This window comes from Marmota flaviventris, chromosome 8 (genome assembly GCF_047511675.1).
Source record: "Marmota flaviventris isolate mMarFla1 chromosome 8, mMarFla1.hap1, whole genome shotgun sequence".
NCBI lineage: Eukaryota > Metazoa > Chordata > Mammalia > Rodentia > Sciuridae > Marmota > Marmota flaviventris.
The window spans coordinates 123,007,594-123,030,719 of record NC_092505.1 but is presented as its reverse complement, the minus strand read 5'-3'; the positions used below and the strand labels follow the sequence as shown (position 1 = coordinate 123,030,719).

Below are 23,126 nucleotides of genomic sequence, written 5' to 3'. Positions count from 1 at the left end.
GGCAGGTAGGGGCTCCTGTGGGTCATGGGGATTGCGCCGTCTCACTTTCCATCTGAAGAGTCAGAGACAACAGGAGCCCGAGGGATCCAGACTGTTCCCAACTGAGCCTCAAGCTCTTTGGTATTCAAGATGGACTCCTTCGCGTTCTGGAGGAGACAACAGACGTCATCAGCATATTAACCACCCTTTAGACATCAGCCATAGGCTCTGCCCTTGAGAGTACATGGTTCTTCTCGTGCATCTCAAGATCCTCGAAGTAAGGAAGGGGACAGCAGGTTAGCTCTGACAGCACAGGGATCCCAGGGCATTCCATCTCCAATGGCAGGACAAGAGGCCTCCCAGGGGCCAGCAGAGGTGTGCCCCCGGTGGGGGAGTGTGCAGAGGCCATGTTGGGAGTAGTGTCACAAGGTGTCCCACATGATTATGTGCTGTAAGGGGTGTTGCTGGAGTCTGCCAGCGAGGGGTGTGAAGGGTGGTGTGGGTGTTGCATGAGGAGGCAGGTGTGCTGCGAGGGCAGACGATGCAGAGGCCACACTGCACTGTGTGTAAATCATGCCATGCAGTGTATACTGGGGTGTGCACTGTGAGTGTTGTGAGGTGAGTGGACAGGTTGTGGGGCTGTGCAAGGCAGGGAAGACCCTGAGGTCCAGAGTGGTGCCTCTGGTCAATGATATGGAGTCCCCTCCAGAACCCCCAACCAGGCCTGAGAAGGCTCTTCTTGCTCACTGAACCTGCCCAACCCTGGGGGCAGTAAGCTCATACCCCAGTGCCCCCAACCTCAGCATCCCCTGGGTTCAGGATGGCCAGTGAGGCATTGGGGTGGCATGTTTTGGGGTCTTGTGGTTGGAGGGACTTGGGAGGTGCCCCTCTCTGTGGCAAAGCCCTGGGGCGCTGGCAGCTCACATCTAACACAGCCTCCCCAGGGCTCACTGCCCAAGCGAGCAGCCAGGAGCCTGCACAGGGGAGGGAAGGGAATGCCCTCGGCACCCCACCCCCCATACGGGCCTAGCGCTGGGGTGCCCAGACTCCCCATCTTCTCTCTGGGCACAGCGCCCCTTAATAAGCACCCTGCCCTCCACTCTTGGCTCAATCCCTCCCATCCCCCTTGGGGAGGAGCCATCACAGCAAGACCCACTGGGCGGCTCCTTCTAGAGCTCAGGCAGCAGAAGAAGTACTCATTTAGAACATCGGTATTAACACCCCCACCTGTATTATTGAAGATCTCCAGCATGCAGCAAAAGTGAAAGAACTTTAAAGTGAACACCTGGATGTCCATCCCCTGAATCTACAATTAATACTTTATGAAGTTTATTTGATCATACATCTACCCTTCTATTCATTCATCAATCCAGATTTTCTTGACACCTTTCAAAGACTAAGGCAGCAGAGCACTCAGCCCCGCCCACCTCAGCAGGTACATGCTGACCAGAGGTCGGTTTCGCTTTCTGTAAGGATTTGCTTAGCTTTCTTCCTGTCCCCCCACCTCGCCTCTGAACCCACAATGCACTGTGCCACTCTCAAGCACACTATTCAATGAAATTTTTTTTTGTAACTTTTTATTTTATTTATTTATTTTTATGTGGTGCTGAGGATCGAACCCAGGGCCTTGCACGTGTGAGGCGAGTGCTCTACTGCTGAGCCATGACCCAGCCCCATTCAATGAATTTTGACAAATGCAGGTGTCCATGTCACTCCAACCCTAGCAACATCTGGAACATGGCCTTCACTGCTGAGCCCATCCCCCTTCCTGAAGCAACCACTATTTTAAGTCTTTAAAATGGTGGTCCTCCCTGTTTTAGGTATAAATGGAATCACACGTCACCATCGCCTGCATCAGGCTTCAGCCAGCAAGGTCCATATGGTTTCACATTCATCCATACTGTTGTGTCAATCAATAGTGGCTTCTTTTCTGAGGAATTTTCTGTTATTTGTCGACACCACAGTTTATTCTCCTACTGACCAGTGACTTTATTTTGAAAGTACAGGTTGTCACCTAATCAGGGCTATTGTGTAACACAAGTTGCTCTTTCTTGCGTTTAGACCTGTTTGTCTTATTGGCAGATTAGGTGTGCTCGGAGCTAGCACTGCTCTCCTTAGTCCACGAGAGTGTATAAAAAAACAAAATAAGTGTATTTCATCACCTTTGCAATAGAAAAAGGATCAAGAAACACAGTTTCGGGCTGGGGATGTGGCTCAAGCGGTAGCGCGCTCGCCTGGCATGCGTGCGGTCTGGGTTCGATCCTCAGCACCACATACAAACAAAGATGTTGTGTCTGCCGAAAACTAAAAAATAAATATTAAAAAATTCTCTCTCTCTCTCCCCCCCTCTTTAAAAAGAAAAAAGAAAAAAAAGAAACACAGTTTCAAGTGAGGCCTGGTGGTGCAGGCCAGCTACTCAGGAGGCCGAAGCAGGAGGACTGCAAATTCAAGGCCAGTCTCAGCAGCTTAGCAAGACCCTGTCTCAAAAGAAAAATTTTAGAAAGAGCTGGGAATGCAGCTCAGGGGTATGGTGCTTGCCTAGAATGTGTGAGGCCCCAGGGCTTCAACATAATCAAGACAATAAAAGCACAGTCCCAGAGTGGAGACTCCCCAAGTGTGATGGTCCAGGTGAGAACTTAAAAGTGTCAACAGGTAATACATTTGTGTTTATGCTTATGTCCCATTCCTGGCCTGTTAAAATAGTTTTCCTACATGAATATGTGATTTACTTTTCCAATAAATCTATTTACATGATAAACCCTCGATTTAAAGAAAAACATTAGACAAATAAACAGAGGGGTACAGCCAAGGGAGAATCATGAGGTGGCCTTGGGCAGATTCCTGGGGGGCAGGAACATTATCTGGAGCAGTGGTGTCAGTCCTGGCTGGGCATTAGCATGACCTGGGGAGCTCTGGCTCTCCTCTGCTGGGTCCCACACCCACAGCCTTTCATGGACTTGGTCAAGGCACGTCCAGACATCAGTAGCTTTGAAAAGCTCCCTAGGTGATTCTAATGTGCAGTCTGGGGTGAAAAACCTGTTTTAGAAAGTAGCAGTTTTCAAAGACAAGCAGTATCAGCAACCCCAAGGCACTTGTTAGAAATGGAAATTCCTAGGTCCCACTCCAGACCTCCTGGATGGGAAATCAGGATGGGGGGCCAGCAATAAGGCAAAATAAGCCTTTGGGAAGTTCTGATGCTCTGCACATGGACTCGGTGTGTAGGGGGTTAGTGGAACAAGCCCCCTTCTCCCTAGCTCCCAGGAAGTCTCTACCATTGGTGCCCTTTCACCCAAGGTCACTGCCACCCAGGGAAACCCCTCTCCTCCCTGGGGCAGAGAGGGTCGGTGGGAGTGTCAGCTGGTGAGAAGCTGCTGGCCAATTACCAAAGGGATGACATCCTGGGGACCACTGTGTCTTAACCTCAATTAATCCACATGCCAGTTAATCAGACCTCAGAAAATCGAGTGTTGACTATAATCTTATTTTCGCCATGATTTTTGATTATCAGTGACCTCCTTCCACTCCATTACCCTTGTTAATTGAGAATTGACTATGCAGTTAAAATGAATGTTTCCTGCACTAACAGAGCTGTACCAGCTTCATCTTAAAGTCCCTTTCAGCTCAAAAAGTCTGATGCATCTGCAGATATATTGATCTGATTCAATTCATTTCCCCGAGAATTTATGAAATTACCACTAAGAGGTCATTGGTTATTCGTTCGTACTTCCAAAGGCTCATAGGAAAGGAATGGTTTTGTTTGGAGGATAACACTGTATTTAGGGAGTATCTTAATCCTGTATTTGGCAAAACCTGGCTTCTTGATTAGCAGTGATGTCTCTATTAAAAGATGCTCAGCACAGGCTGTGGGATTTGGTGACGTCCTTGGCAATACTGTCACCCTAAAGTTAGAGGAGACAGGGGAGAACAATAGTCCCGGGCTCTTCTTCACCAGCTGGCTGTTTTGATAAGGGAGAGTACAAAGGAAGAGGGGGCTAACAGGAGATGGGGGAATCTGATTATCTGCTCCGATGCTATGTTTGAAAAATGAACTTTTCATGTAAAACCGTAGCAATTACACAATTGGCCAAAAATAAAATATATAAATAAATAAGCCATGCTGGGGGATCTGCAGTGACAAATGTAATGCCTATTAAGTAGTACACACCATGAGGAGATGTGTATCAAAATAGCACGGTCCTTTTCCTGTATCGAAATAAAGCAAAGGAATTTTGCCCCTGGGGAGGGAAACTCACCCCCCATTTGTGGAAGGACAGTCACATGGCAAAAAAGCTTTCCACGACCAGGCAACAGGGGACATGGGCCAGCTGCTCCTTATTTACTGGATTCAGGGCTGACCCTAGATGGCTGGCAGATCCCCTGTGCACCCACGAGACCCAGAATCAGGTCTGGATCAGGTCTGGCCATCTGATGTCCTTCCAGACCTACCCATTGTGCCCAGCCTCCGTCCTCCTGGGGTCAAGGGGCCTCTCCACTCTGTTCAAGTGACTTCCTTGGGGGTTTTCTCCTGGAACCTAGGGCTGTGTCACAGACATTCTGAGGCTCAGTGAATGCCTTAAAAAAATAACAACTTCTTACTATGAAAAATTATAATCATAGGGAAACAGACAACAGAAGGAACGTCCACACAGAGGTCCCCAAAGGGTCATTCACGTGTTGCCATGTTTACTTCACCTCTTTTGCCCGAAGTAAATACTTCAAAACTAAAGGACGGTTCCTAAAACAAGGACGCTCTCTTACTTATCCACCATGTCATGATCACACCTGAGAAAATTAACAATTAACAAAAATTCCCCAGTATCATCTCACACCAGTCCAAATGTCAGCTTGAAAAGTAAAATGCAGAAATGGTTACGGTGACTGAGAGCAAATGACAGGTGTGAATGTCCCTTCAAAGTCCCTGAGAAGCAAGGGTGCCCCACCTGTCCCACCAAGGCTCCTTCATCCCAGAGGTATGGGAGGACTGCAGGGTGTTCCTTTGTGGAGGCCTCCACCTAGGGACTTGGGGGGACTCACTCCCACAGGCCACAGCACCCCCGAGTCCCCCGAGTCAGCAGTGAAGGAGGCCATCTCTCTTCCTCTCCTGGTGACCAGCTTTGTCCAGGAGCTGGATCTGGAGCCAGATAAACCTGGTTTGTAGTCCTGCCCTTCCCCTGATGAGCTCTACGACCTTGAGCAACACATCTGACCTTGTGGAACCTGTCTGCTCCTTTCAACACAGTGGAAAAAGACCTGCCATCAAGGGCAGTCCTGAAAATGGTCACAGAGCCCGAGCAGGGACTGGCCCAGGGTAAGCTCACTACAGTCCTACTCACACTGGGGGTGAGGGGTGAGTCATCCTTAAGGCCCAAGGGACAGGGTCAGGCAGAAGCTTGGGGGTCAGAGCCCACATCCTACAGATCCCTGAGGCTATGATGGAGCATCACAGGGTCAGCCCTGAGCTAGCTCTGGCTTCCTGTCCTGCAGGATGGTGCTGTGGAGTGGGGAGTCCTGGGGAAGTGTAGGAGGAAGGCCTCATGGACTCTGGGAGTGGGGCATTCCCACAGGGGCCACCGGACACCCTGCTGGGCATCTGGCATCTCCTACTGACCTCCTACTATTCGAACTTTATCAGAGGCACCAACTTTGGTTCTTTTTTAAAATATATATATATATATTTAGGTGTAGATGGAGACAACACAATGCCTTTATTTTTATGTGGTGCTGATGATCAAACCCGGTTCCCCCCATGTTAGGCGAATGCTCTACTGCTGAGCTACAATCCCAGCCCCCCAACTTTGGTTCTTCAAAGACAATGGCCATTGACTACCCTTCCTCTACTCTATATTAATGACCCCACCTCCACTGTCCACCCCTGACATTACTGTTATTGAGCACCTTGGCTTTGCATCATGTCCCTGACTCTAAATGCCGGTCTCCTGAGGCAAGTATGACTACTGCCCCTTAGAGGCATGGGGTTTTCCTATGGCTGTTTTAACAAACCACCCCAAGCCTAGTGGTTTAAAACAATACACGTTTCTTATTTTACTGTTCTGCCAAGTGACAAGTTCCAAAGGGACTGAATGAGGACGTGGGCAGGGCTGCCCTCCTGTCTGCAGGTCTGGGGCAGAAGGCCTTTCTCGCCTTTTCCAGCTTCTCTGCCACTTGGCTTGTGGCCCCTGCCGTCCTCAGCCAGCCGAGGCTGGGGCTGTCTCTCTCATGCTGCTCCTCCTACTGGCCCTCCTGCCTCCCTCTTGCATTTAGAAGGACCCTTGTGATGAGAAGGGCCCGTCCAGGGGACCCAGCATCCTCTCCCTGTCCTCAGCTCAGCTCATGAGCAACCTCAACTTCGTCTGCCACCATAAGTCTCCCACGCCATGTGACCTACAGTAGTCACGGGTCCCAGGAATGAGGATGTGGACATTTTTGAAGGGCTACGATTCCACCTTCCACGGCAGGTGAGGAAGCAGAAGCTCAGAAAGGCAATCGAGCTCATGGAGGCCACACAACCATTAGGTGGTACCAGCTCTGCTCCTGCTATCCTCTGTGTGGCCTCGGGCCAGTCACATAACTCCTCTGGCTTCAGACTCCTCACCTATGAAATGCAAAGGTGGTCTAAGAGCTAAGATCTCCTCCAGCAGCCAGTTCCTGACTGAGCTTCTGGGCCTCCCCCTAACTCTATGGATCGGAAGGCCCTGGCCCTCCTAAGCCCTCAGCTGGCCTGTCTCCCCCGCAGGCTCAAATACCAACAAAAAAGGGGGAGATGCAGACTTGTGGGCACAGATCACACATCCTTCTCTCCCAGCTGGAATTTTGTGAGGCTTTTGTGCTGGGCGCCATGGAGACATGGATTTTAGGGCCCTTTGGTGACATCCCCCAGATCCCTGCAAGCACACCACACCCATCTAAAGTCAAATGTCTTCCCCCAATCCCCAGCTTAGAGGGAAGGAAGGATCAAGGTTTCTTTGTACAACGAGAAGAAAAACAAAGCAAGAAAATCAGACAGCAACCAGGGACATGAGGCTGGTTTGTCGATTGTTTTCAAAAAAGCCCCCTTCTCTTTCCTTGATGCACCTTTTTTTTAAATTTATTTTTTTAAGAAAGCACTTTTATTAAACCAATTTTTGAACATATACAAAAGCAGAGAGTTGGGCGCAGTGAGCCTGTTCCTAACTCCCAGGCCTACCGTCTGGTTCGGGTACGTGTCACAGTCTGAAATTCAGATCTGGAGTCCCGTGTCTGGGAGACAGCGCCGCCACCCACCGTGCTGGCCGGCCTCCCTTTGTTCTGCAAACTGCTCAGCCACCACTCCTCAGGATTCTGGCATAATCAAGATGTGCAGAGCACTTCGACTTCCTGGAAAAACTGATTGGTCCAGGGGTGGACACATTATCTCTATAGGACTAACAAGTCCCTGTTCAATCTGCACACTGGGCAAAAGAATGGAGCTGTGAACACCATAGAAGCCCAGAACTGCCATCGCAGCTGCCTTAGAGAATAAAGCCAACACAGTGGTAAGAAGAACTGGAAGACAGTAAAGGCCAGATTCCTCGGAGCACCTGGATCCAGCTGGGCCTGATACCCAAACACTTCTCTATTACAATAGGCGCACTCATAGTGTTTTCTTAACCCAGTTTGGGTGAAGTTTTTATTTCTTACCACAGAAAGAATCCTGAACATATGCCATCCAAGGATGCCTTCTTTAAAGCGTCAAGAACAGTCTTGCTTGTGGAGCTTAGAGTTTGGTCACTTTATTTTAACCGAATCAACCTATGTTCCTTAAGGAATACAGTTCCTAATAGAAATGATCAAAGATGCTTCCTCGGGCAGGGAACATTCCATGATGTTGGCTTTTTATCAGGACAGCAATTCACTAGTGATTTCATGGCCCTCTGGTCAACCCCATCCACATCGTCCACCACAACAAAGCCTGCTGGTGGTAGTCTGGGGCAGGACAGGCTGCCAGGCAGCAGACCTGGGCTGGCCAGCGAGGCTGCAAACACTGGGCTCGGGGGTGGGCCTCCACCCTGTGCATAAAGGCCAGCGAATCTAGCAAGACCCCGAGGGAGGAACCACACAGGTCTGGAGCGGTAACTGCCATCAAGGGACACCGTGACGGATGACACTGGAGGAGGTGGAGTACAGGCCTCTCAGTCACCTGTACCCAGGCACCTCCCTGCTCCTCCTCCTCCACTGTCTCTGCCTGCCTCTGCTGTACAGGGTGGACACAGAGCTCTGTGCTGGACAGTGTGGCGCTGCAGTGGCCATGTTGCTGACCTCTGGGAGTCCGTGTGAACAGAGGAGACTGGGACGAGTCATGGTGGGACTAGAAGCAGGGTGCTGGGAAGAGCATGCCTGTGGCTGGCATGGCCTCCCTGGTTACTCACTGACAGGAAAGAGGACACGCACATGGTACTCGCTGCAGCACCGTCCACAAGAGCAAAGGGATGGAGACGGCTCAGCACCCACCCAGAAAACAGTCTAGAAAGCCACGGTGACCACAGGATAGAACACAGCGTGTAGAGAGGGACGGAGAGCCCTCTGCGAAGGCAGTCCTTGCAGACGGATGAAATGGGAAAACAGGAAGGTGCAGAAGGGTGGGTGTAGAAGACGGTGTTTTATATAAAAAGAGTGAAATATAAAGAGACACACAGACCATGAGGGAAGGACAACAAGACTCAACAGGGATCCTCTGGGGGGCGGGGGGGGGGGCAGGGATGGAAGGGACACTTTTGTTGTATATTTTTATTTTTTCTTAACTTTTATATCTTATAAATATATTTGCTGGTAGAAAGATTAGACGTTAAGCATAAACTCCTGTGGACTTAAGGCAACTATCTGAGGCACGTTAGGGGCTGTGGCAAGATGCCTTTCCAACACCGTCACAGCTCCTCCTGTCACTCCCCTCCTGTCCACAAGCTCTTTTCACAGTGAGACGGTGACATGTCTCCTGTCCCCGTGAGGCTAGGCAGGACACAGGAAAAGATGGCAGAAGTGACACAGAGTAGAGCCCAGGCAGTGGCCTAGCTCCTGCAGGGTCCTCTTGGGAGGTGTGTCCTCAGAGTCCCTCTGCCTGCCGTGAGGAGACCAGGCCACGTGACGAGACCCTCCAGCCACCCTTCCAGCTGAGGCCCCAGCCGCAGCCGCAGAGGGAGGAAGCCTGGGAGGTGGCTCCAGTCCCAGCCACTCTCTAACTGTTCTTGGAGAGACACAGAGGGTGCTGCCTGACTGCACCCCGCCACAACCAGAATTGTGACAAATGATGGTGAGGTGGTTGTCTGTTGTGAGCTTCTCGGTTTTGAGGAGTAGGCCTTCGTCTATGTGCTTGACTGACCCTGGGCTTCCTGACAGGCTGACGGCGGTTCACCTGTGACTCAGAAATGACCTGACAGGGCAAGTGCTCACCAGCCCTGAGAAAGAAGGAACAGTCTAGAACACACAAAGCGTGCTGACTGTGGATGCATATGGGAGCCACAAGAGGAGTCACACACAGGCAGCCGGACACAGAGGCCAGGCTCCTGAGAGGAGGCGTGGTGCAGATGAGGATGATGGAGGCGTCTACGTATATGGATGGAAACATCCAGGTGGGCTGCATGGAAAGAGGAGGCCAAGGCAAGCCTGTCCCCCTGCAAATGCCAGCTGAGGAAGGAAGGGCAGCAGGAGAGGGGTCAGAGAAGGGACCACAAGGGAAGAGAGGAAAACCTAAGACAGGGGTTCCCCAGGTGGGCCTGGTCAGAGGCAGCAAATGCCACACAGACAACGGGGACAGAGAAGTCCTGAAAGATCTGGTGCTGTGGTCACTGGGGACCTACAGCAGAGCAGTCACCCTGAAGTGTAGAAAAAAATCAAAATCTCAATGCATTCCCACGAATACAAGTGACTTCCACCAAACTTTTTACGAGAGAAAATAGCACATAATCTGGGCCTACCTACTTCATCTTCTGGGCAAGAAGAAGAAACTGGGGGGAAAATGCAATGATAAAAAAAAGAAAGAGGTAAAAACACTGAACTAAATGACTATCACCTGCATGACACAGAGGTGGCTGGAAAGCCACAAGGTGACCAAAACAGCTGCCTCTTGAATTCCTTTTTTTTGGGGGGTGCGGGGTATGAAAGTGGCTTTTGTCATCCAACGACAGGGACAAACATGAAGGTTCAAGAGCAGGGAGAGTCCACAGGCTTCGGCTAGTGAGCCAGCCCTGACCCCTGGGGGCCATGGGGAGCTCTCTCTGAGGACAGGCAATGGCCCTGGTGGTGATGTCTGCTGTGTGCACAGGACACAGCACATGGAATAGAAGGTCAGTCCTCTCAGTCTTCCTGGGATGCATCTCAGACCACGATTTAAAAGGGAAATCATGTCTCTGAAACATTAGGATCCTCCTGGACAAATCCTAAAATGCCCATAACTCAAAGCACATGAACTCCAGCCACTGACCCTATAGTATTTGCTACGTGAACACTTTTAAATCATCTCTTGGAGTGAAGCCTTTGTTCGTGGTGATGAGTGTACCAAGAGACTTCATAATAATCAACATATGGCGAGTGTTCAGGGAAGCTGCATTATGGCCTGAATTCCTGCTGCTATTCCTCCTTCAAGCTTAGAAAAAAAAGCATACAATATGGATCGGGACCCACACAAGCACAGGGTGAATTCAGTGGAAACATCAGCATGACCGTAACTTGTGCCTCAACTGTGATAGTTTGATGAAGATATTTTGATGAAGAGCTTACTAAATCTTTAATTGGAGATGGAGTGTTCAGTATCAAGGCAATGACTACAAAACATTTATCACAGCGCCTAAAGCCATAACTACAGAAATTCTCTGCCATTTTCTGGCACTAGTGTCTGTGTAGTAAATCCAATCCTAATATTAAAACAGGGCATGGGAGATATAATCATGAGTTGATGCAAATGAGGTTAAATGTTTTCTCCCAATGAAGTGTTCTTTTAAAATCGTCTCAATTTACTAAAGAAATAACAGGAGCTTTTATTAAATTATTAAATACCAGAGCTATGACAGAAGGGAAAACATTGCCAAGGTACAGATAAATCTCATTAAACACCCAGGCTCTCTCTTCAAGTGTTGGGTCTCCCAGGGGACAGCTACAGAGCACTAGTTTTGGCTTCTTAAGTCCAAGATTGGGGTCTATTCTGATTCACTGGGGAAAAAGTATGGTAATATTTTTCTTAAAGTGGTCCCATAATTTTGGGGGGGGGGGAGGTTGGTATTATTTAATGCAGTCTTCAACGTGGAGTTACTGGGTCTGTTCTTTAGCATGGAGTTATGAATGGGGTTGTCTTATGTTTTGGCCTCTGGGAGTGCTCGCTGTTTACAGTAGATGCTTCCAGGGTTGTACCCTCTGCCTCAGGCCTCACTGTCTTGGAACCCTGTCAGCTTGGCTTCCAACTACCAGCATCTGCTTCTGCTTGCCCTGGTGCTCTACCTGGAGATCAGAACCTAACAGAAGAACCCACCCAACTAATTCCCCCTAAGGAACAATGCTCAACCTGGTGACCAACAGGATCAGGGTTGGAAAACCCAGCTCCCGGCCCTCTGAAAGGATAACTCTGGGAATTACCAGCAGGATGACACTCCAGTTCCCACACTGGAGTGTAATCTACTTGATGTAATCTACATAAGTCTACTTGATGGCACGCTTCCTTGGCCAGCTCCTTACTTGTTGGTGCTTCCTGGAATCCACTCCAAATAAACCACTCAGACTCAAATCTTTGTCTCCAACAAAGACGTGTCCTGGCTCCCCCATGTTTGGCCAATGGAGCCACTTAGGACACTCTGTTGGCCAGACATTAGGTTTTGCCCAGCATTAGGCAGCAAAAGGTGTGTGCATATAGGGATGACTGGGAGAAACAACTGGAGTTGCCCCAGGTAACTGCTGATCTAGGGTGTGTGTGTGTGTGTGTGTGTGTGTTGGGGACACAGGTGCTGAAATTTCATCAATGAGGTCCCTAAAGTGCAAACCGAATCCCCACCTCTTCCCGTGCCACTTCTGCCTTTCAGAAGGAGACCAGAAGGGCCACTATCCTTCATCAACCAATAAAACCCTGAGGGCCAAGTCTACCGGGCCAGGAACACATCTGTACGAGTTTGGCCAGGGGACCCAGAATATAGCCCTGGACCACAGACAGGGAGGCAGGGAGCCCAGCCTACTTTAAAAGTTGCTGACTGAAAGATTGAATTCAGGTTGCTAAAAAGTGATGACCTCAAAACTGAAAACAGCAAAAATATCATTATTTATTTAACTTGGTTCATTTTAAGATTTTTTTTTTTTTAGAGAGAGAGAGAGAGAATTTTTTTTTATATATTTATTTTTTAGTTTTCGGCAGACACAACATCTTTGTTTGTATGTGGTGCTGAGGATCGAATCCAGGCCGCACACATGCCAGGCAAGCGCACTACCGCTTGAACCACATCCCCAGCCCTCATTTTAAGATTTTTAAAAATAAATCATAGGAATAATAAAGCCAAAAACTTGACATAGTGAAAAAAAAATGGTATCTATAATTCTACTGTTCGTATACAACTCTTGTCCCCTTGGAGGGTTCCCTGCAGACCATTTGCCTGGATGGATCCTTCCTGGCACCCTGTTCACTGTGCATGTGCTGCCAAGGTTTCCCGTGCTACCAACCTTCGTGTTTCTAAGGGCTGCATAATATTCCATTGACCTGGTGTTCTATAATTTCACGATCCTGCCGTTCTGTGCATTCAGACCACGTCTAAGTTTTCACCATTATCAGCAACGATGGAGACAGTATCTTTATACCGTGCCTTTTCCACTTTTCAGATTATTTTCTTAAAGCAGAGTTGCAGAAGAAGCCAAGAGGTAGTGTGGCATTTCTGTGACACTGACAACAGGCAGCCCCTCTGCTTCTGTCATCTTCAATCCTTTGATTACTGACAAAATATCAAGCAGCTAACCGACACTAGCATCCTTTTTCTCACAAAGAAAGCAGTCAGAAAGATGGGGATCCGCATCCTAAAAGTTTCCCGGAAGGTGGCCAGACGTGGTGGTGGGGGGTGGATCCAAAGCAGAGCAGGCGTTGATACTAAGGATAGGGTTTGTTCAGTAAACACCTGTTTCTGATCTTTAAAATGAACATTCCAAAGTCAGTAATAATTTCCAGTTAAACTCCTCTGTACTCATTCACGTAACAGGCGTTTTGTCCTAATGATCACCTGCTCACACAGAAATTTCCAGCCTTCTGAGGCTTCGCTTCCCCTGATGTGGCAAATTCCCTTACCCACGCCAACACTGGCTCCCTCCCATCTGCCACTCACCGAGCCCCAATCCAGGTTAGCTTCATCACTTGTTTCCTCATCATTCCCCTCTCCCCACCTGCCCCAGAGCTGCCTTGACTGTGGTTAGGGGCCATTAGTCTGAACCTGCTGGTCAGCTGGGCTCCCCTCTCCCTCAGACACTGTGCCCAGTCAGCAAGGGCCAGAGTCTGGGCACCAAGCCCTGCAGTTCTGCTTCTAATATGTGAATTCTCTTCTGCAAGGCAGTTCCAGGGCCCTGCCTGGGCTCTCCCCTGCTTTCACACTCCATTTTTCTAAGAGGAAGCAAGGGAGGGGGGGCGCTGATGGAGGCGGAAGGCAGGAAGAAGGCTGGTCTAATTTAACACCATCTGAGGAGCTCTAAAAAGTTCCAGGTTGACTGATGGACACATTTACTTCTCAAAACCCTTTTCATAAATATCCACCACTTAACATGAGCTTTCAAGAGGCATAAATACCATCACTGGGTGTCAGCCTTTATGGAAGGGAGATTTCCAGAGCTCCCTCTTCTTTGCTCTGTGGCTACAAGCCACATGATGACAATCCTATTAAAGCCGTGCCCTGGGAATACAGCCTTTACCCGCCGGTCTACACTGCAGCCGTGAAGCCCACCCCATCAGGAGGGACATGGAGGCCTCCCCCATGTTAGAACAGCTACGCTGGTCTCCTTCCTTTGCTCTGGGGAAGATGACAGCTAATCTCGCGTAATAAGATCTACATCTAAGACCGATGGGGATGGAAGGTATATTTTGTCAACAGCTCTGGCCAAACAAATAAAATAACTAAAAATATTCAGGATATACTAGGGAGAGAGAATGTTTTCCGGGGCTGTTTGGCTCCTGTTTTGAAACAAGTCTTTTGGTGTTACTGTCTCCTGTTCTCAGTGGAACTGGGTGGGCCTGAGGGCAGGCATGGTGTCCCTCTGGAGTCCCCTGGTTCTGTGCTGGGATGACAGAGCTTTGCAGGTGAGGGCGTGGGGGAACCACCCAGCCACTGTGCCATAGCTGCATGCACATGAGTGAGTGGGCCCAACCTTTTGGACATCTGAGGTGGGCTGTGCCCTTCTCTCCTCTCAGATGGGAGCCCGCAAGCCACTGGGTGAGCAAATCTATGCTGGAGCCTCAGGCTGTTATGCTCAGAGGTATCAAAGGAAGGAGAAAGCAAATAGGCTTTCCAGTGGATTCTGTGGCTTGGGAGGGAGAGGCCTCTGGCCATGAACTTTGCAAGATGGAGCTGGGGGAGGGCAGGATGCCCATCTACTGCTGCCGCCCAGGATGAGATGGGTGACAATGACAACTAGGGCGCCCAGCTGGATTCACCCGGGGAGGGAAGCTGACCACCATGGAATATGTGACCCAGAGCAGTGGGATCCTTCTTCTGTTTGGCAGCTAGAGCACAGTTGTTTTAAAAATATACATTCTCACATATTTGTTGATTGACTGTATATCCTCTTCTGAGAAGTGTCTATTCAGGTCCTTGGTCCATTTATTGATTAGGTTATTTGTTTTTTTGGTACTTAGTTTTTGAGTTCTTTATATACCCTAGAGATTAGGGCTCTATATGATATGTGAGGGGCAAAGATTTGCTCCCAAGATGTAGGCTCTCTATTCACCTCACAGATTGTTTCTTTTGCTGAGAAGAAACTTTTTAGTTTGAATCCATCCCATTTATTGATTCTTGGTTTTAATTCTTGTGCCAAAGGAGTCTTATTAAGAATGTTGGGGCCTAAATCAATCAGCAAATATATGAAAAAATGTTCATCATCACTCACAATTAGAGAAGTGCAAATTAAACTACTCTAAGATTTCATCTCACTCCAGTCAGAATGGCAGCTATTATGAAGGCAAACAACAATAAGTGTTGGCGAGGATGTGGAGGAAAAGGTATACTCATATACTGCTGGTGGACTGCAAATGGTGCACCTAACATGGAAATCAGTATAGAGATTTCTAGGAAAATTGGGAATGGAACCACCATTTGACCCAGCTATCCCTCTCCTCGGTCTATAATCAAAGGACTTAAAAATAGCATACTACAGGGACACAGCCACATCAATGTTTATAGCAGCACAATTCACAATAGCTAATCTGTGGAACCAACCTAGATACCCTTCAATAGATGAATGGATTAAAAAAATGTGGCATATATACACAATGGAATTTTACTCATCAAGAAAAGAGAATAAAATCATGGCATTTGCAGGTAAATGGATGGCGTTAGAGAAGATAATGCCAAGTGAAATTAGCCAATCCCAAAAAACCAAATGCTGAATATTTTCTCTGATATAAGGAGGCTGAATCATAGTGGGGCAGGAAGGGGGAGCATGGGAGGAATAGAAGAAGTCTAGATAGGGCAGAGGACTCTAGAAAGGGAGGAGGCAGGGGGTTAGAAATGATGGTGGAATGTGATGGACATTATTATCCGAAGTACAGGTATGAAGACATGAATTGGTGTGAATATACTTTGTATACAACCAGACATATGAAAGATTGTGCTCTATACATGTAATAAGAATTGTAATGCATTCCACTGTCATATATAAATAAAAAGTAATTACAAGGAAAAAATACACATTCTCAGTAGGATTACCCACAGCACAAAACACTGTTTACCAGAATTTATAGAAAATACACACAACAGTCTTTAAAGGCATGTGAATAAATGAATATGACCTTCCAATGGACACCTACGGGCTTGCTGAACCTATGTCCACTGCGGCAGTCTGGCTGGGCACAAAATAACCAAGCCGCCACACAGCCTTGTAGGTTCAAAACAGGAACTCCTTTATTCTCCGCACTCCCACTAATGCCACGCACTGGCCTTCTCTGAGGACACACCACACACCACCTGGAAATCCCTCCTCCGGAAATCCCTCCTCCCGCACTTTCCCAACCAATGGGAACTCTCCAGGAATCCCCTAGAGAACTCCAAAGTAGCAGGCCTAGGCGGTCAGCAGGGGTCTAATATACAATTGAATACACAGCTTAACATAACCATTATCATCTCAATGGCTTGCTGGTGTCACCTCTCAACCACTTTGTTCTGGCAAAAATGCCATGCGTCATTCCGACTGGGCTATGGCTCTCAGCAGTCCACACTGACTGTCTCTGTCCCACTTCCACACATAGTCGTGGCACCAGGGGTCCCTCCTTCATGGCAGCTGACCCGGTTTATGATGGGTCACTGTGGATATTTATGTACTTAATTCTGTTTTCATTAAATCCATCTCATGATGTGTGTGGGCTTCATCACGAGGGTCAGGATTGTGTCATCTTTACGGCTTATTCAAATCCCCAGGACACTGACTGAAACATTTGTAGAAAAGAAGGAAGAAAGGAAGGAGGAGAGATCTGATGATGGGCCAGGCACAACACCAGGTGCAGGACCCCTGGATAGCTGTGGAAGTGCTCCCAGCTCTGCAGAAGAGGATTCGGGCAGCTGGAGAGGGGCATGCAGCAGAGGTGCCCACAGTTACCTGGGAAGGCAGAGGAGCCGACCTAGGAAGGCTTTCCTGCCACAGGCTGCAGCTGCCCAGGGACTATGGGCGGAGGGGCAGCTCTGGCCAGAGGCAGAGGCAGTAGGGAACAGGAAGATGTCAGGCCTCCCCTGGGCAAGGGGTCAGGGAAGAGAGAGAACCCCTGTGAAGCGAGAGCAGACAGCTCAGGCTTGCAGAAGATGCTATCACCCTCATGCAAAGCACTCTCACTCACAAACCCATCAACTCCAGAGCTGATTTCCAGATTCACACTAGCAACTGTTGCCTGGCTCTTCTGAGGTTGGGGATGTAGCTCATTGCTGGAGCACTTGCATGAAGCCCTGGGTTCCACCCTCAGCATGCATGCACGCACCAACACACACACAAAGAATCCTTTGCTATTTTAATTTCTAAACTGGCACGTGGGTTATGTGCACGTGACAGAGACAGTGACGAGGGAATTGTGAGTCCAGTGTGGTTTGTTCAACACCGTCGTGTGGAACTGCAAGGCTAAAAAAAATGGGCAGGAGCTGCTGTCCTGAGGCCTGCCCTGCAAATTGGGATCTGTCCATCGTTACCAGGGAACTATGATAAACAATCACAGACAGACACTGGTCAGAACAAGCCACTTTATTTAAGAGCTTCGACAGCTCAAAGTGGTTTAACATAGATGCCTGGAAGATTTATCTAGATGATAAAATACCTGAACTTGAAAGTCATATAAATTATAATTTTCCAGGTTTTTTTTTTTCCTTTTAAGATCTCACAGTCAAGTGCTTTAAGTAATGAATGAAACACACAAGAATTCACTACATTTCATACAAACTGTCTGGTTAGTGTTTGCAAAGTACCTTTGCTACCACATGATTCTGAGTCCAGAATTAGTGCCACACACCTGGGTCTGTGGTTCCTCTTTATATTGGTGATTATGAGGGAAATAATAAATATAATAAAAAATAACACCAGCTATTATAGACTCAGGGCTTGCCATACTGCCTGTGGGCACTGAGGTCAGAGCTTCATGTAGTTAACTTGCATAATGCTGAGTTCCATTTTACAGATGCAAAAGCTTAGGTTTGGTGAACTTCTGTGATGCATGGGAGGTGACAGCAGTGACATCATCTGACCACAAACCTTCATGTTCATCACGAAGCTGCCACATGCATGAACATGCTTGGCCCTCAGCAAAACAACAGCAACAACAAACAATAGTTATGTTTCTTGGGCTACAGATTCCATTTTAAAAAACACACCATGTGTATACAGCAAAAAAATTTGTCTCTGGGCTTATTTTCTTTTATTCATTCTTTTATTCATGCATTTTAGACATGATACTCTTCCAGGTGCAGAGGTTATAAAATTGGTCTTCACAGAGAGCCAGACAGCCCCAGACAATTCCCATACCCATTTGGTTGGTGGAGGTCAGCAGGGCAAAGGCAGGTAGCCCCCTGAAGGGCACCTGTATAGGGCCATGTGTTAAAGGCAACATTGAAAAAGACCATTTAGATGTCTTCCAATCTTATTCTCTCCCCAACCACCAACACCTTGTGCTATTTTTCTGGCCTGAGTCTTCATAGGCTGGACCACTGTGGTTTGACAGAAGCTTCCCCCAGGCCCTTTATCATGCAGAACATCCCTCTCACATGGAGGCCTGTGCTTCTGGGGAAACCACTACTACACAAGATAATCCAACTACCCCTCTAATCACCCTGCCCAGTCCCCTAAGTCCCTGCCCTGCCCCCAACCCACCTGCTGCTTAGTTCCACCCAGGATGTTTACCCAGAACAAGGCATAACAATAGCTGCAGCAGAGTAGTATCCTCCACAAGTCAGCAGGCTCAGTGTATTTTAGGTATCCAGACAATCTCCAGGATAACGCACTAAGGTAGGCGCTGTTATTAACTCCTATTTTAGTTCATGCAGGGGAAGGAGAGGGCGAGAGTTAATGTTTCTTCAGGGACAATGATACGCCAAGCACCTGTTTAGCTCCCACTGTCCTCATACTTCAGGAGATAAGTGACTGTCCAGGGTCAGGGACAGAGTTGCCAGGTCTGTGACCACCAAGACTTGAGCTTCCCTTCTCTCTTTAACAGGAGCTGTGGTCTTTGAGAGAAAACAGAGGGGCTGCACCAGGGCTGCCATCTCTCCCTCTCCCTCCAACACCTTTTTGTTAACATCTATCCTGTGGTTTTGGTCACTCCCCACAAATGGTGCCAGGTTCCTCCCTGGACTGTGTCCCCCCTCCCTGGGCCTCCCAGTCAGCTTCCATGGAGCAAATCCTACCTCTATACCAACAGACCCATAGGAGACCCTGGGATTATTCAAGCCCATAAAACACACCAAGTGACTAACAGGTGAATCCTGAAGCCCAAAGGGGTCTCCCAAATTCATGGGGGTCTCAAAGTCTGAGGGTCCTCAGCAAGGGACCAGCAGAGTTGCTTTTCCTGGGGAGTCTTCTGACCAGGTGTAGATGGTGACCCCAAGAGCTAAGAGTCACCAGTGAAAGTCATGAAGCAACTGACACCTGATGGTAAAGCGTGAGCCCCAAGTCTCGGGACTCATACAACTGGCAGTGCCCCAGGTGGGACCTGGGGTCGGACCCAGGTCCTACCTGGGGCACTGCCAGAGTGTTGGACCCCTTACTCTGGGTTTGATCAGGCTGGAACTGTCACTTTGTGGGCAGCGCCTCTGTCTGATTTCTCAGAATCCTCAGAGCAAGGGAAGGTGGACACCAGTTATATGTTTAAAGAATGAATGGCTAAACCAGACCTCATCTAAGAGATTCTACTGAAATCCCTCACTTGACAGAGGAGAGCGTCCTCAGGAGAGGGGAAGGGAGTTTGCTGAGTTGCAGCCCTAGAGGCCACCCAGAGTCCCCACAGAACATCTCCACTTTGCTCCCCTGACTGCTCCCCTGGAAGGGCACCTTCATCTACACACAGGGCTTTCATCTTCAGTAAGTAGGAACAGTCCCATTTACACAGGAGGAAGTCAAGCTCTCTGCAGGCCAGTCCCTCTGACTCCCCTTCCTCAAACAAGTCACACTCTCTCCCAACAAGCCTGCTCCATTGTTTTCCACCCTGGAACTCTGATTCCCATGAAAGTTTGGCTTCCAGCAGCCTCTGCAGTTGGGGCCCTGATAAACGTTCTCCAGCACCCTGGAGTTCTCCTTCCTAGCTCTTTTACACCTGTGTGTGTGGATTATCTATTCGTGTAGGTCGCTCCCCTGCACGGCCCTTCACGCGGTGTGCACCACATTTGCCAGCCCAAGCCCATCACTGTGACCCCAGTACTTGGCCCAGTGGCAGGTGAGCACTGAGCAGCACACGAGGAAGATGAGTGGATATTATTTTACACTGTTGCGTGCACGCGTGCAGAAGGTGGTCTGCCTGCTGAGGTTGGAGTCCAACGGGTAACGGAGTGGGGTGGGGGCGCAGGTGGACGCAGCGAGAACCGGCAGTTTGGGAAGCAGGGGCGGAACTGTGCTGGGCTACAGGAATCCGCAGCTCCGCCGCCACCTGGCGCCCAAGTCTCCGCCGCCACCGGGAGTCACGTGGGCCCAGGTGTCTCTCCGGGATCCAGGTCCTTGCGTGTGCCCACATTGGCACAGGCAGGAGGGCGGGCCAGGGCCCCTGGCTCTTCTTACCTGCGAGTCGCGAGGCTCCGCAGTGGCACCCGCAGCGACGGGGACTGGGGATCTGTCGGGCTGAACTTGGGCCCGCGCTGGAGGACAGGGCAGCAGGGATCGCTCCTGGTGTCCCCACGCAGGGCCGCTTCGGGGCCCGTACTGTCCCGGGGCTGGGACCAACTGTCCCGGGCTAGCCCTCCCTGCCCCCACGCTGGGGGGCGGGGTCTACGCGCACTTGACCTTGCGCTCCCGCAACTCCCCGCTGTGGGCGGAGTGTGAACGCAGCCGCTGGGCCGCAGGCTCCCTCCCCGAGGGTGGGACCTAGGGGACAAGGGCCCACCCGCCCCGCCCCTTACCCAAGCCACGCCCACCACCCCCACGCGCCCCCGCGCTCCTGCCCTGAATCCCAACCTGAGTTTGCTTTTTATTTTCCTATATTTTGTATTCCATTTCTTTCTCATTTTCACTTTACTTTCTTTTTTTTTTTTTAGGGCTGAATTACAAAGTATATCAAAGTATGCATGAGCACTTTTTACAAAATAAAATGATTGCCTGTAATGTGCTTCTAATGGAAGCAACAGGCCTCTCGCCCTTGCTTCTCACCCACAACCCTTTTTATCATTTCCTTCGTTTAGTTCTTCTGGTGGTCACCCCTTGTCGCTAAAAAAAAAAAAAATAAGCTTACATAGCGATTTCTTGATTTATCTATTGACTTTCTGCCATGTTAGATGAGAATTTACTCTCTTACTGCGCCCCTGCTTCCTTCTCCTGACAAATTTACACCTCTGTTCTCCAGCCCTGCCCTCTGAGGGCTGAAACCTCAAACCAGGAGTGCATGAAGGTTTTCTGGGGCCTGAGCTTACACAATTGTAGGGGATGGAGAAGGGCAGTTTTAGGAAAAAAAAAAAAATACAGAGCTAGGACCAGCAAGGGAAAATTTATTTAGAATTAAAAAAAGAATTGACCTCAAAAGCCTAGGGCCTGGGAGATTCAGGTCCTAAGCCTCTCAGATCTTCTTAGGTAATATGGGTCTCTAATTTGCTTCCCTAATGCAGTCTGGCCTCTCTGCTCCCCACCCCCAAACCCTCTAAAACTCCTGACACTCACAAGGGACTTGCTGCGAGGGTCTGGAAGGTCAAGACTCACCAGTTTCTGCCAATCGGATTTCCTAAAGGAGTGAATTGGACTATTCAAAAAAAACATCAAGGATGATGTCAAGGTTTGTATTCCTAACTACAATGCCAGGCCCTCACCTGAGGATGGGGAGTGCTTCTGGAAGCTCATGTAGGTCCTGACTCTCTTGTCAACAGATCCTCAGAGTGTTCTCATGAGGTTAGTTGGGCAGGAACAGTGACCTCCAAGCACAGGGAGCACCCAGCTACCACCCAGTAAGTACCCAGAGGAAGGGTGCTTCCCACTCAGGCTGAAAATGCGAGGTCCATGCCTTGTGGATCCCTCTCTCCCATCTGATGAACTGGGGCAAGTCGCTTTACCTTTCCAAGCCTCAGTTTCCTTCACTGTAATTGAATTCTCCCCCCAACTAGCTTTGGGGGAGAATTAAGTAGCTTAACATCTAAGTATACAAGAATAATGATCTTTGGTTCTTCTTTATTAAGTCAGTTTATGTCCCAGCATGGCAGGAGCGCTATGAGAGCTTGGGGATTTCTAAGCATCTCTGTGTAGCCTGTGGCATGATGGATTGGTAGGAGCTCTCAGATTAAAATCAGAGGCCAGGTCATTATGAGTCAGGACCCTAGGCCAGGGAGGGAAAGACTGGGCAATTAGACCCCATGAATCAAAGCTTTCTTTCCTGGGCTAGTGAAGATCAAGGCTTGCTCTAGAAGGAGACTGGCTTCCTGGGCAAGAGATAGTGACCACTTATTATAGGAGATAGGAACCTCATGTAACAGCCAAACTTTACCTAACCTGGGTGAGAAAGAGGCAGTGGCTGAGAAATCCATTCTGGAGACCCCTGACTCCTAACATTCAGAAGGGAAAATACCTACATGTGAGCAATGTTCTTTGCTTACAATCACAGGCAGCAACTGGATCCTGGGTATGATGGGGTTAGAATTTTTGGTCCTCTCCCTTATTAGTAAGTTTAATTTCTCCTGGATCCTGTTTGCCATTATAGCTTAAGGAAGGTGCCTAGGTGATGGCTCTGAGAAAGGAGAAGGACTTTATGTAGAAGATGGGTGAGATCGAGTCCCCCAGAAGCAGGTCTCAAGACAAATAGTCACGTGCAAGTAGGAGCTCTGGGAGGACACCTCATCTCCAAGCCGTAACAGATGTCCTGGGCATACTTGTACCCCATAGCTGTGTTGCTGTTGTCACTCACTGACAGGACACATCCCCTTAGTCTCAAGACAGCTTGCCCAGTTCATCAGCCTTCTGAAACTCCACCTGCCAAAAACCAGACGCACTCCCACACACCACCCCTTTCAGAGTACTTCTTATTTGTTATTAGAGTATATTTTTATTTATTGTCTGTCTCCCTCACTTAAGCGTAAGGTCCAAAGGAGCTGAGTCTTTTTCTAAAGAGAGAGTGAGAGAGAGAGGGAGAGAAAGAGAGAGAATTTTAGTATTTATTTATTTATTTTTTAGTTTTCGGCAGACACAACATCTTTGTTTGTATGTGGTGCTGAGAATCGAACCCTGGCCGCACGCATGCCAGGTGAGCGCGATACCGCTTGAGCCACATCCCCAGCCCCAGGAGCTGAGTCTTTATCATATATTTTATTTCTGGATGTATC

General features: G+C 48.9%; 1 protein-coding gene across 3 annotated transcripts in view; it reads right to left on the bottom strand.

Moving 5' to 3' along the window:
• Window positions 1-20,670, bottom strand: part of Nmnat3 (nicotinamide nucleotide adenylyltransferase 3) — a 112,808-nt gene extending 92,138 nt beyond the window's left edge. Inside the window, exon 1 of one of the 3 annotated variants that reach the window (XM_071615606.1) lies at window positions 20,392-20,670. The gene's annotated coding sequence lies outside the window, so the exon portion shown is untranslated. The remainder of the gene's footprint in view (window positions 1-20,391) is intronic. The other 2 variants (XM_071615604.1, XM_027933546.2) reach the window with 2 other exon arrangements.
• Window positions 20,671-23,126: the final 2,456 nt, after the last annotated feature.